The sequence below is a fragment of the Asparagus officinalis genome, chromosome 1 (assembly GCF_001876935.1).
Source record: "Asparagus officinalis chromosome 1, Aspof.V1, whole genome shotgun sequence".
Lineage (NCBI taxonomy): Eukaryota > Viridiplantae > Streptophyta > Magnoliopsida > Asparagales > Asparagaceae > Asparagus > Asparagus officinalis.
In genome coordinates this window covers 80,164,982-80,176,560 of record NC_033794.1, presented here as the reverse complement: position 1 = coordinate 80,176,560, position 11,579 = coordinate 80,164,982, and the positions used below count along the sequence as shown (strand labels likewise).

Sequence of the window (11,579 nt, the reverse complement as noted above, 5' to 3'; positions counted from 1 at the left end):
TTAAAACTAAAAGATAGTATAGGCTTCCCTCATAAATGGTTCAAGTTGAGTTAAATTCAAACGAATGTAAAATTGATAAATCTATAGAACTGCCCTCATAAACTTCATGGACACCCGCTTAAGTGACAAAAACACAAAGTTCTCGATCCCTGGTAGTATGTCACACATCACCTTTGGTACTTAACTTGAATGTTACCCTATAGAGTTTTGGTATATGTGAGCAGGAACTACAATGTTACCATTAACGAAATTTTTCACGCCACAGCAGGAAATAAATGTGCAAACTAGCATTCTCTTTACCAATTTTTCGGATCAAACCGAGATGAAGAGAGTTAATCCCGGATCGTTATTCTCAAGAAATGGGAATAAGCACCATGACCCATCGATACTGATCATCCGTTAAGAAGCTGAACTCAGTCGCACACGGAGGAACTTAAAACCGCTGCCAGTACTCTCTAGCTGCGAAAGATTTAAGAGGAAAACTTGATGGTGATACCAAAACGTTTCTCATATACTTTGAGAATAAAATGAAGGTAGGAATGGAGTAGAATTAATGTCGGAATGAAATTCTTATTTCCATTTTCATGTTCAGGTGCAATTAGAGAATTAAGTGGAAATATCTTTAAGAAATATATATCCAAAATTTATTTTATTATTTTTATTTTTACTTAAATGAGAATATCAACTCCTTGATAATTCATTGGGAATAACAATTAAGTGGGAGTTGATAAGAAGTGAGAATGACATTTTTAACATCTGAAGACACACAATGTTTGCTAAGCATGAATTAGTAGTTGGAATTGCATTCCATTCCCACTGTTTTCGCGTGCTAAACGAGGCGTAAATGCTGTAGACGAGAAATAAATATGTAGAATAATCAAATAATTTGGAGGGAAATAAAACTAGATTCCGTCCCAAAAAAATCTACAACTTCATATACTTTTACAATAAGATATGTTAATCAAAGACTTCGAATAAGGAGGCGGGGTAAATTGGGAATATTTTAAAATACAGAATAAGATGAGGCGGGGTAAATTGGGAATATTTTAAAATACAGAATAAGATAAGTTATCACGTGGCAGCCATATGGGGGTGAACCCACTTAAAAAATTGTTTAGGGGGAGTAATTGGTTTTTGGCCTGATTTAAAACTAGGGGGGACTTACATAAAAATATCTTAACTTTACTACTGGTTCACTTATATACCGCACTAGGGACACACTTTCTACCATACTTTCAACCACACCACCTCTCTCGCTACAGTGTACGAGGCCCCATAAAATCTCATGTGGGGGCCTCGTACACTGTAACGAGAGAGATGATGTGGTTCGGAATATTATAGAAGGTATGCCCCTATCATTATTTTATACCTTAAACTTCCCAAATATATTAGCTGTTAAAAATGGTTGATAATGTTAGTTTAAGGTATTAAATGACATTCATAAACCCCCACCCCCACCAAATAAATTCACCACGCCCGCCCCCAAAATAATATAAAATGGCCCTAACTGTAAAAATTCTTATTTTTACTGTTTTCGCCAAGTTTCCCCAAATTGCAATTGTCTTGGGGGGTTATTCATTGAGGTAATTTGGGATAAATTGGGGTAATTTGTTCCAATGGGGTAATTTTACCCAATGGGATAATTTGAGTGGGATAAATTAGGGTAAAATGGGATAATGGGACAATTTGAGTGAGATAATTGGTATGATATTTTTTTTATAATATTATATTTATAGCTTAATTAAGTTCAAGTTTAACTTAATATAACATCAAAAAATAAATAATAGTTATAATATACAATAATATTATTTCTAAGATTATTTTAATATAAAATAATATAATAATATTAATAATATTAATATTAATCAATCTTTGAATATTTTGATGTTTATTTTAATATTTATGATATATTAACAAATTTTTTAATTGCAATAATTGTTCAAACATATAACCCTAAAATCTTTAATAACACACACAAATTTTTAACTGTCATACAAATCACCAGAGCATAGTTTCAACATCAAATTATCACAAATACGTAGTTTCAACATCAAATTATCACAACAATACATGAAAATTCACAAGTACATAGTTTCAACATCAAATTATCATAACAATACAAATAAAACACCATCAAAGATCTGCCTTTAAACCAGAAAATGCAACAATCTTTAACTTAGGACTGAAAATATGTACACATTTCATTTATACCCATGTCACCGAGATTTTATGAACTCAATTTGCCATCAAAGTCTAGTATCGAATGAAATTTAAACTACAAATATAAGGTAAAGAGGGATATTTTATAAATAAAGCCCTAATGAGAAACCAGTACATGATTTCAGAGCACGTACCTGGGTGCGCAAGAGGCGGCGGAGGAGATGGCGCTCGGCGAACGGGCTCGAGAACGACGACGGCGCTGGCGGAGCGGGCGTTCGAGCTCGAGAACGACGTCGGCGGAGTCGGCGAAAGAGCTCGAGAACGGCGGCGAACGAGCTCGAGAACGGCAATGGCGGAGGGGGCGAACGAGCTTGGAGAAGAACATACAATGCATTGAATTCATACTGCAATCGGTGAAATCACATTCAACACAGCAATCATAATAATGGAATTTCCCAATTGACAAAAACCCATTTGAGATCTGGATCCAATAACCAAAACCCATCAGCCCAAGCTCCTCCTTGAGCTCCGCCCTCCACCCAATAACCAAAACCCAGCAAACAAACTAATTTGGGGGAGTTTTATAGCTGGCTCGACCCCGATAACCCTAGCTGGCTCGACCCCGAAGACGGAGTAGCGGGCGGTGGGGAACGAGAACGGCGACATCAAAGTGGGGTAATTTTGTTCTAGCAAACGAAGTGGGGTAAATTTTGAGGGTGGAACTGAAAGGGGGGGTTTTATAGCTGGGATAATTTGGGGGAAAGTGGGGTATTTGTCCCCTAATTACACCAACAAATTAATAACACCACAAAGTTGACACCAGTTTCAATTACACCAATGAATAACACCAAACATTGTTGTTCCAAAAATTACTCCATTATCCCCCAAATTGCACCAATGAATAACCCCCCCCCCCCCCCCCTAGGTACAATTGGATCTCAAATCGAAATTCAAAGCAAATTGGTGATCTACAAGTTGAAGGAGTTGGTATTTTTGACAAAGTGGGCTGGATTTGGGTTCAGCAGTGACCTAATTGAGGTATTATTTTCCCCAGAAAATTATGTGCATTTTCATGGTTTCCTGTTTATTTATGATTCCCATCTGAATAGGAGTAATTTGTTGCTTGTTTTGAACTGTTGGGTGTTAATTATGAGTTTTTTGAGTTTAAAAATTGTTTCTTTTTTTTTTTGCATGATGAGCTCATGGGTTGAATTGAATACTGTAAACTTAATTTTCATGTTTTGTGATGTTTGTTATTTGTACGAGTGACTAGATTTTGATGAATTCTTTACAGTCGAAGTGTAGTATACATTGATGTAGAAACACTATCGTGGGACAACTTGGAAAGTATTGTTAGGGGCATTGGTTATAAAAGTCAGTTTAGGGTGTATGTTGAACACATTTTTAGCACAATTGACACAGAGAGTTAATGCTGGTTGTCACATAAATAGTTTGGTTGTGATAATTGTATGGTGTTGATAATTACATGATTTTGTCGCATATATCGTGAGACTCGGTGTTATTATACGTGTATTATGATGAGACATAATACAGGACTCAAGCTTGACAAAAAACAACCAAAACTCTTGCAAAATTTTTCATGAAATTATCGACTAAACCATATTCAATGTAATTATCAACTAAAACATATTCAATTCACCTGTATGATTGTAGCAATCCACCTATGTGATTGTAGGACGAACTTGACAAAAGAAACAATCAAATTATATCAACAATGTTGATAATATACCCAATTTGGTAAACCTAATACTAGAAGATATCATTGTACAACTTAAATTACACAACTAAAATCAGTCACAATCCACTCAATTTCACATATATTTCATGACAAACATCATCAATATACACCAACAAATACTTAGCAATCAACATAATACACAGAGATCTTCAGGGATGAAAATTGGGTAATGTAGGAAGATGGAACGAAATGTAAATATGATCAACTTTAGGGGTAGAGGACAGGGTCAGAACAACATGTGGCAACTAAAAGGGACTATTAATCCCAGCATGTTGCAACAGTAACATAGTCGAGGGTATATCAACGTGATGCTCTTGCCTCTTGGAATGCTTAAGTGAATGTACAATAAAGTTAGGGTAATTTCGTGCAAATTTGGGAAACCTTAGGGTATTTAATTGCAATTTACCATTTTTTTGCATATTAAAAAGGCGAATTACCATATTGCTATTAAAATTAGTACATAATGATCATATTGGGATTAAAAGAAAACCTGGCGGCAATAGAGTATTAAAACCGGCACAACTGGACAATTAGACCTAAATTTGAAAATCCCGCCACTTTCTCCAATTAAACAATGGATCCAGATTCTCTCCTAAGGAACAGTGTTCTTAATATTACCTCATAAATCAATCTTAGCCTTTCATTTAAATCAACGGATAAGATCCCTCCTAATTCCCCAAAACTCTTCACAAACACCCAGATCCCCTCCCCAAATTTCCGACTCCTCCTCCCCCACTCCTCCGCTCTCTGACTTCTCCTCCTCCATCTCCACCACCCGCCCCCTCGTCCCCCTCCGCCCCAGCCGACCGTAGAGGACCCACGCTGTTCTGCCTCCTCGCCCGCCGAAGACTCCGGCGTCCTCCGCAGCCCACTGTCTGTCTCCTCCATCTTGACGGCCATCACTGCATTTTTGGATAATTCGTTACTTTTAAATTTAAGATTGAGTTTCATAGGTTTTTAATCCCAGATTGAGATTCGATGAAGAAGGTTTCTTTATGTTTGCTGTATGTATGTCAAAACTAGACAAGTTGGATTATATATGTGTCTTAATGAGCGGGGAAACTTATGCTTATAAGACAACTTGGATTTGAATACTTGATCAGTGTAGAGAAATGTGTGTAGTAATTCTGATATATGATTGACTATTGTAGGCATTATGGAAGAGCCTGTGGAAGAAAGCAATGATAGTTTGGAGTGATCAAAAGAAGACCTGAAACCTAAATTTGTTATGGAGTTTGATTCTGAGATTGCTGCGTATGACTTTTATAACGAATATGCACGTAATGAAGGCTTTAGCATTAGAAGAGAAGCTTATGCTGCAGATAAGCAAGGTGTACTCACTTCAAGAACATTTGTTTGTTGTAAGGAAGGTTTGCGAAAGGCGGATAAGAGAGACGATTTGACGAGAAATCCAAGAGGAGAGACAAGGACTAATTGTGGAGCGATTAAGAGACGATTTGACGAGAAATCCAAGAGGAGAGACAAGGACTAATTGTGGAGCGATTATGGGGATTAAGTTGGTCAGGCAAGGACTAATTGTGGAGCGATTATGGGGATTAAGTTGGTCAGGCGTACTGGCAAGTATTCTGTTTATCGTTTCTCTATACAGTATAATCATCCTCTTATCAGCTAAGAATCTATCCATTTTATGCCATCTCATCGAAACATCACATCATCAGATGAAGCCTTTTTAGACTTGACAGCAAATTCAGGTCTTTCACCGAAGTCTGCATTTGAATTAATGGGTCAGCAAGCAGGTGGTAGAGAATCACTGGGATTTACAAAGGTAGACCAAAAGAATTACCTTCGAACTGTCCGACAGAAAAAAAAATAAAATTTGGAGAAGCTGGTTATCTGCTAGAATAATTTTCAAAGCAAATGTTGGAAAATCCTTCGTTCTTCTATGAGATGCAGTTGGACACTAAGGAACAGATTACCAACGTTTTTGGGCTGATGCTAAAATGATAATGGATTATGGTATATTTGGTGATGTGGTAAGTTTTGATACAACTTACAAACTTAATGAAGCAAATCGACCATTTGCGGTGTTTGTTGGATTAAATCATCATAGAGAGACTATTATTTTTGGACCTGCCTTAATGTACGACGAGACTGCATCATCCTTTATATGGTTGTTTGAAACCTTTTTAAAGGCAATGTGTGGGAAGCCTCCACAAACCTTTTTCACTGATCAAGATGCAGTGATAGCCAAGGCTGTATTACATGTGATGTCAGGTACTTACCATCAATTTTTTATATGGCATTATTTTTTTAATGTATCTGACTTTTTTTTTGTATATGTCAGGTACTTACCATCGACTTTGTATATGGCATTTGATGCAAAATGCTGTCAAGAAAGTTGGCTTCTTATTTCGAGATAACGATGAAGAACATGAAGGTAATGTGTTCAACAAATTTCTTTATCAAATTGAGGAAGAGGATAAGTTCTTGAGTGCTTGGCAGTCCATGCTTGATGAGTACGATGCACATGATGATACTTGGTTGGCTATAATATTTGAAATAAGAAAAAAATGGGTGCATGCATATGTGAAGTGGACATGGTCAACAGGAATGCAAACTACACAATTGAGGAAAAAGCTTTAATGCTAGTTTGAAGAGGTATTTGAAATCAGACCTACAATTGCCTGAGTTTTTTACTCACTTTGTAAGAATGGTATCTGACAAGCGGTATAAGGAATTGGAAGCTGAATATGATTTGTTGTTCCGGATTGTTCACTGCAAAATGGAGGTAAGTATCTTGATACATGCATGAGAAGTTTATACCAAAGCCATATTTAAGGTATTTCAAGCTCAGTTTGAAGACTCTTTAAAGTTTTCCATAACAAAGTGTGTGTCCAATGGGGAAAAGTATATCTTCACTGTTGTTAGGGATGAGTTCTTTAAGGAGATGCTAGTAAAAAGAGAAGGTCAATTTACAGTATCTTGCAGCTGTAGGATGTTTGAAACTATAGGTGTCTTGTGTAGGCATTGCATCAAAGTGATGACAGAAGGCATAGAAACTACACTGATAAAAAGATACCTGAGCAATATACCTTAGAGAGGTGGACAAAAAACGCAAGAGTTGATAATGTTGTGCAAGACATGCATAGGCTCGAGATTGTAGAGAACCCAAGGCTGAAACAAACTTCTCGATATAGAAGTTTATGTTCTAAGTTTGTTCGACTTGCATCAAGAGCATCTGAGAGTGAGAAGACATATGAGGCAGTAGATATGGAAGCTGATAAGTTAGTAAAGATGGTTGAAGATATGTTACGTGTAAAAATAAATGGTGAAAAAGATATGGAAGATGAAGCCCCAAATGTCTTAGTTGATTGCACTAATAATGTAACCGCTGTGAATGCAAAGGGATACAAAAAGAGAGAAGCTACACATCGTGGAAAACGTCGGGTAAAGGGAGGTTTTGAAGCTCAGTTAAACAAAAACAAAAAAAGCCCGCACAGGTATTATATTTAACTATAATTGAAGTCATTATTTACTTCTTGCTGAATATAGTCATTATTGATGTCTATGCAATGATAGGTAACTAAAGTTCGAAGACATTGCGATGCAATGGACCAATCTCATGTACCTTCTACACCACAATCTCAGGTTTCAAAACAATGCTTCACATTATGTTGCTAATATACTGGTCTTATGATTAAGATGAATTTTTGCTATAGTTCATGTGTGGCCACAACAAGATTATGTAAAATAACCTTTAGTTATTGATATTGCAATAGGTTAGTGGGATTTTAAACAATACCTTTGGCATAGAGTTATGTGGTCAGACTTCATTAACTCTCAATAATTCATCTCAGGTATATTTTTACTATCATGTATAATGAGTTTTCAAACAACTATAGTGTTATCTGATTCATTACTATCAATTACAAGTACCTATGCACTCTCCTATGATGGTTGGTAATGGTAGATATATGCTAATGCCGCATGGGTATCAATTGAATATGCCAAACCAAATGTCTTGGATGCCTTATCAAGAATTCTCTAGGCCAAGTTCACAAGAATTTGTTCAATCAAATATCATGGGATTTTCATTTGCACAAGACCCAGAAAAATCAAATTCTGCGGAAAACTAGTGCATGTGTATATTGGCGGATATGTAGTGCAGGGATACTTTTGTAGTGCAGGGATGAATTGGTAGATTAGTGGGTATTTTTTTAGTGTTGGGACACTTTTGTTGTGCATGGATACTTTTGTTGTGCATGGACACATTGCGATGCATGGGGTCTTTTACTTTTTATTACTGAATGTACTCAAGCATCTTTTTGATTTTTATTACTAGTTGTACTCTGAAGACGTCTGATGTATATCTTTATATATTTGATCTTATATGGAATGAAAATTTCAGTTGATCTCAGCTCCCTTTATGTATGTTTTTCATTCTTTTCTGTCTTGTTGTTCAGTTCTTCCGTGGAGATTCTTTTTCTCTTCATTGATATTGTGTTGATATAAACACCAAATATGGATAGACTTGTGCCTGAGTTGATTATATATCCGCCAATATTATTGGTTTGTGTTTCTATGGATTAGCACTGGGAAGTTCAAGAAATATTCAAATATGTCTTCAAAGATTACATTCTTTGCAGTTGTTTACAGATAACCCTGATATTCTTCATCTAGATCTCAAAGCAATGCCATGTTGTTCTGCACATATCAGGAACTTCCCTGAAGCAACTTGTGAATATGATAAGACATATGCTAAATCAGACTTTATTGTTGATTCATACATATGTTACTTACATTTCCTCCCCTGGATTCATCCTGAAACCTTCATAAACTAAAGAATGTAAAAAAAGAAAAAATTCTGACTTCCAACAAAAATATTCAGCTAGTATTCAGTTTCTGCACATAAAAATGGAACACCATTTCATTCACTGAATATTCAATTTCTGCACAAAAATTCTGACTTCCAACACAAATATTCACAGCCAGTATTCAGTTTCTGCACATAAAAATGGAACACCAATACATTCACTAAATATTCAATTTCTGCACAAAAATTCCGACTTCCAACATAAATATTCCCAGCCAGTATTGTGGAAACATGCAAGGCATAACATTTGCACCATCAGGTATTGCTAGCAGTCTGAAAGTTACAGGCAAAGTTATAAACTGAAATTCACAACCAAAGTTACATCAGAGAAAGTTACAACTAAAGTTCAAACTAAGTATTGCATCAAGAAACTGAAACGCGTTGTCCCCATCTTCTCTCTCACACGCGCACGCGCTCTCTCCTCTCTAAGGCACCGAGCGCCGCGCGCGGCGCACCGCAGGATCGCTGGGCGGGGGCGGGGACAACTTTCGTTTCTTGGCTGCTCGGAACCGCCCAACCGATGACCCGCTGAAGACGACAACGAAGCGACTCGAGGATTACCTGCTGGAGATGACTTCCCACCCGATAACGAACACGATGAGGAGCGACGACGACGACGATTTTCACCGAGAGCTCTTACTCGTTCGTTGAGATCGGTTCATTCATGACGGGGTTAGGGAGATTTCGGCGGGTCCCGCGCGGTGCCGTCATGAGTAGCTAGATGGTGGTCTTTCGTCGGCAACACATGGTAGCTCGAAACCTAACAGGAGTCTCGTTGAAGGAGGAGGAAGGCAAGGGATTGGAGGGGAAAGTTTGGGGGGTTATCGGCGCCAGCGTCGCATCGTCGGCCGACGGCGTCGGTGTCGAGAGAGGGAGGAGGGAGGGTCTTCGAGGTGTGAGGAGGAATCGGAAATTTGGGGAGGGGATCTGGGTGTTTGTGAAGAGTTTTGGGGAATTAGGAGGGATTTTATCCGTTGATTTAAATGAAAGGCTGAGATTGATTTATGAGGTAATATTAGGAACACTGTTCCTTAGGAGAGAATCCGGATCCTTAAACAATCAGGTGAGCTAACACACACATGATGCTTATGTAGCTCCTTTAAATGAAATGTGGGTGATGTGGCAGAGGAAAATAGAGGGAAATTTACTACCCTAAAACCTAATACCCGCCCAAAATTTACCCCATTTCCCCCTCTCACTATGCTGGTTTTTGGGGTGGGAGGGGGGAGCGGGGTGCATTTTCATCAACCTAGACGTATGAAGTCCTAGTGTGGAAGTGCTTCACTGATACTTGAGGTTGGCTGTGATCGAGAGCTTGACGTTAAAGAAGACACTACTCACACTATAGAGAACCCCCAATTCCTAACCCTAATCCCCAAATCTAAAAAAAAAAAAACACGGAAGGAAGCCCCAATGCAAAACCCCTCTTTTGTTATTACCCTAATTTGAAATCTCCTTATTAGTAATGAATTCAATGCGGCTAACTGCCACTGCCATGGCACCTCTAAGAGAGCCATCTAAGCACTGTGTGAATGATCACCTGATAGGCTGCCGGAGATTTTTGCTGGAAAATTTGTTTTGGGCCAAATTGTCTTGTCATGAAAGTTTAAATACTCTATTGTGGCCGGATTTTGTTTTAATACCAAACCGGTTATCAGGTGTTAATTTACGTACTAATCTGATAATTTAACTTATTTAAAATTATGGAATCAACCTCTCAGCAGGGTGTTGTGGTGTAGTGGTTATCACGTTTGTCTTACACACAAAAGGTCCCCAGTTCGATCCTGGGCAACACCATTTATTTACGTCATCAATATTTTGGGAAAAAAAATTTAATTATTTTTAACTCTAATTTTCTGAAATACCTACGATCCCTTTTTCAGCGTATAATTTACTTTTAAGAAGTGCTAAATTCCTTTCTCAAAATCTTGAATGACTTTCAACATTTTTAGACTGGCAATCTATTGAAGAAAACAAAACTCATGAACATCTAAATTTTTAACGGATTGACAACGTGAATAGAGTAAGCCTAGATACTTTACTTTGACTTGATAATTATCTAAACTGTGTCATAATAAAAACACCTTTAGAGGGTATAATGAGACCATAGCAGCACAATACAAACATTGGAGCTGTGTTTGCGATTTAACCCTAGACAAATTAATGTAATCAACTTACTTAAGCTGCCAGTACATTTTAAAAAATGGGTTTTTCTGTAGTGTGTCCATGGGCACTCTATAAGAGAGGAGAGAGATAGAGAGAGATGATTGAGGAGGGGATCCCAATGCAAATCAGGTGGGCCCCTTCCTTAATCATCTCAATCTATCTCTCTCCTCTTCTATAGTGTTCGTGGGCACTCTATAGAAAAACCCTTAAAAAATAAGATGGAAAGCCATTGACTTGTTATCCCCCCATGCTACACTGATTTGACTAGCTCTGTATCAGGGCCTAACATTTCTCAAGTGGACCGTGAATTCATTAGCCTTGCCTTTTTGACTTAGGCCCCAACGTATTGGGCCTGTTGCGTATTGGGCTATTTTGGAAGAGGCTTTAAATTTCGCTCTCGGATGAACAAGTCTTCAATTACACTGTAAACAGCAACATTTTTATCATCTATAACATTTGTAAGCAGAAGCTCATACACCCACATGAGGTTCGGTTGTGCATATTGGACTAAAATCGTTGTGGACTCGGTCTGATGTGCTTCTGTTTTTGATAATCTCCCTTGAAGATTGTGATTTGTCTTGTGTGAAAAATAGGAATGAGCAGCATAGATGAGGATATGATGAGTATGTAATTCGCAACCTTCCATTTTAGTAAACTTTA

At 37.6% G+C, this 11,579-nt stretch overlaps 1 non-coding gene across 1 annotated transcript; it reads left to right on the top strand.

The window, feature by feature from the left end:
* On the top strand, positions 10,478-10,550 carry TRNAV-UAC. Its single transcript has one exon. It is a non-coding gene; the product is annotated as a tRNA-Val (tRNA).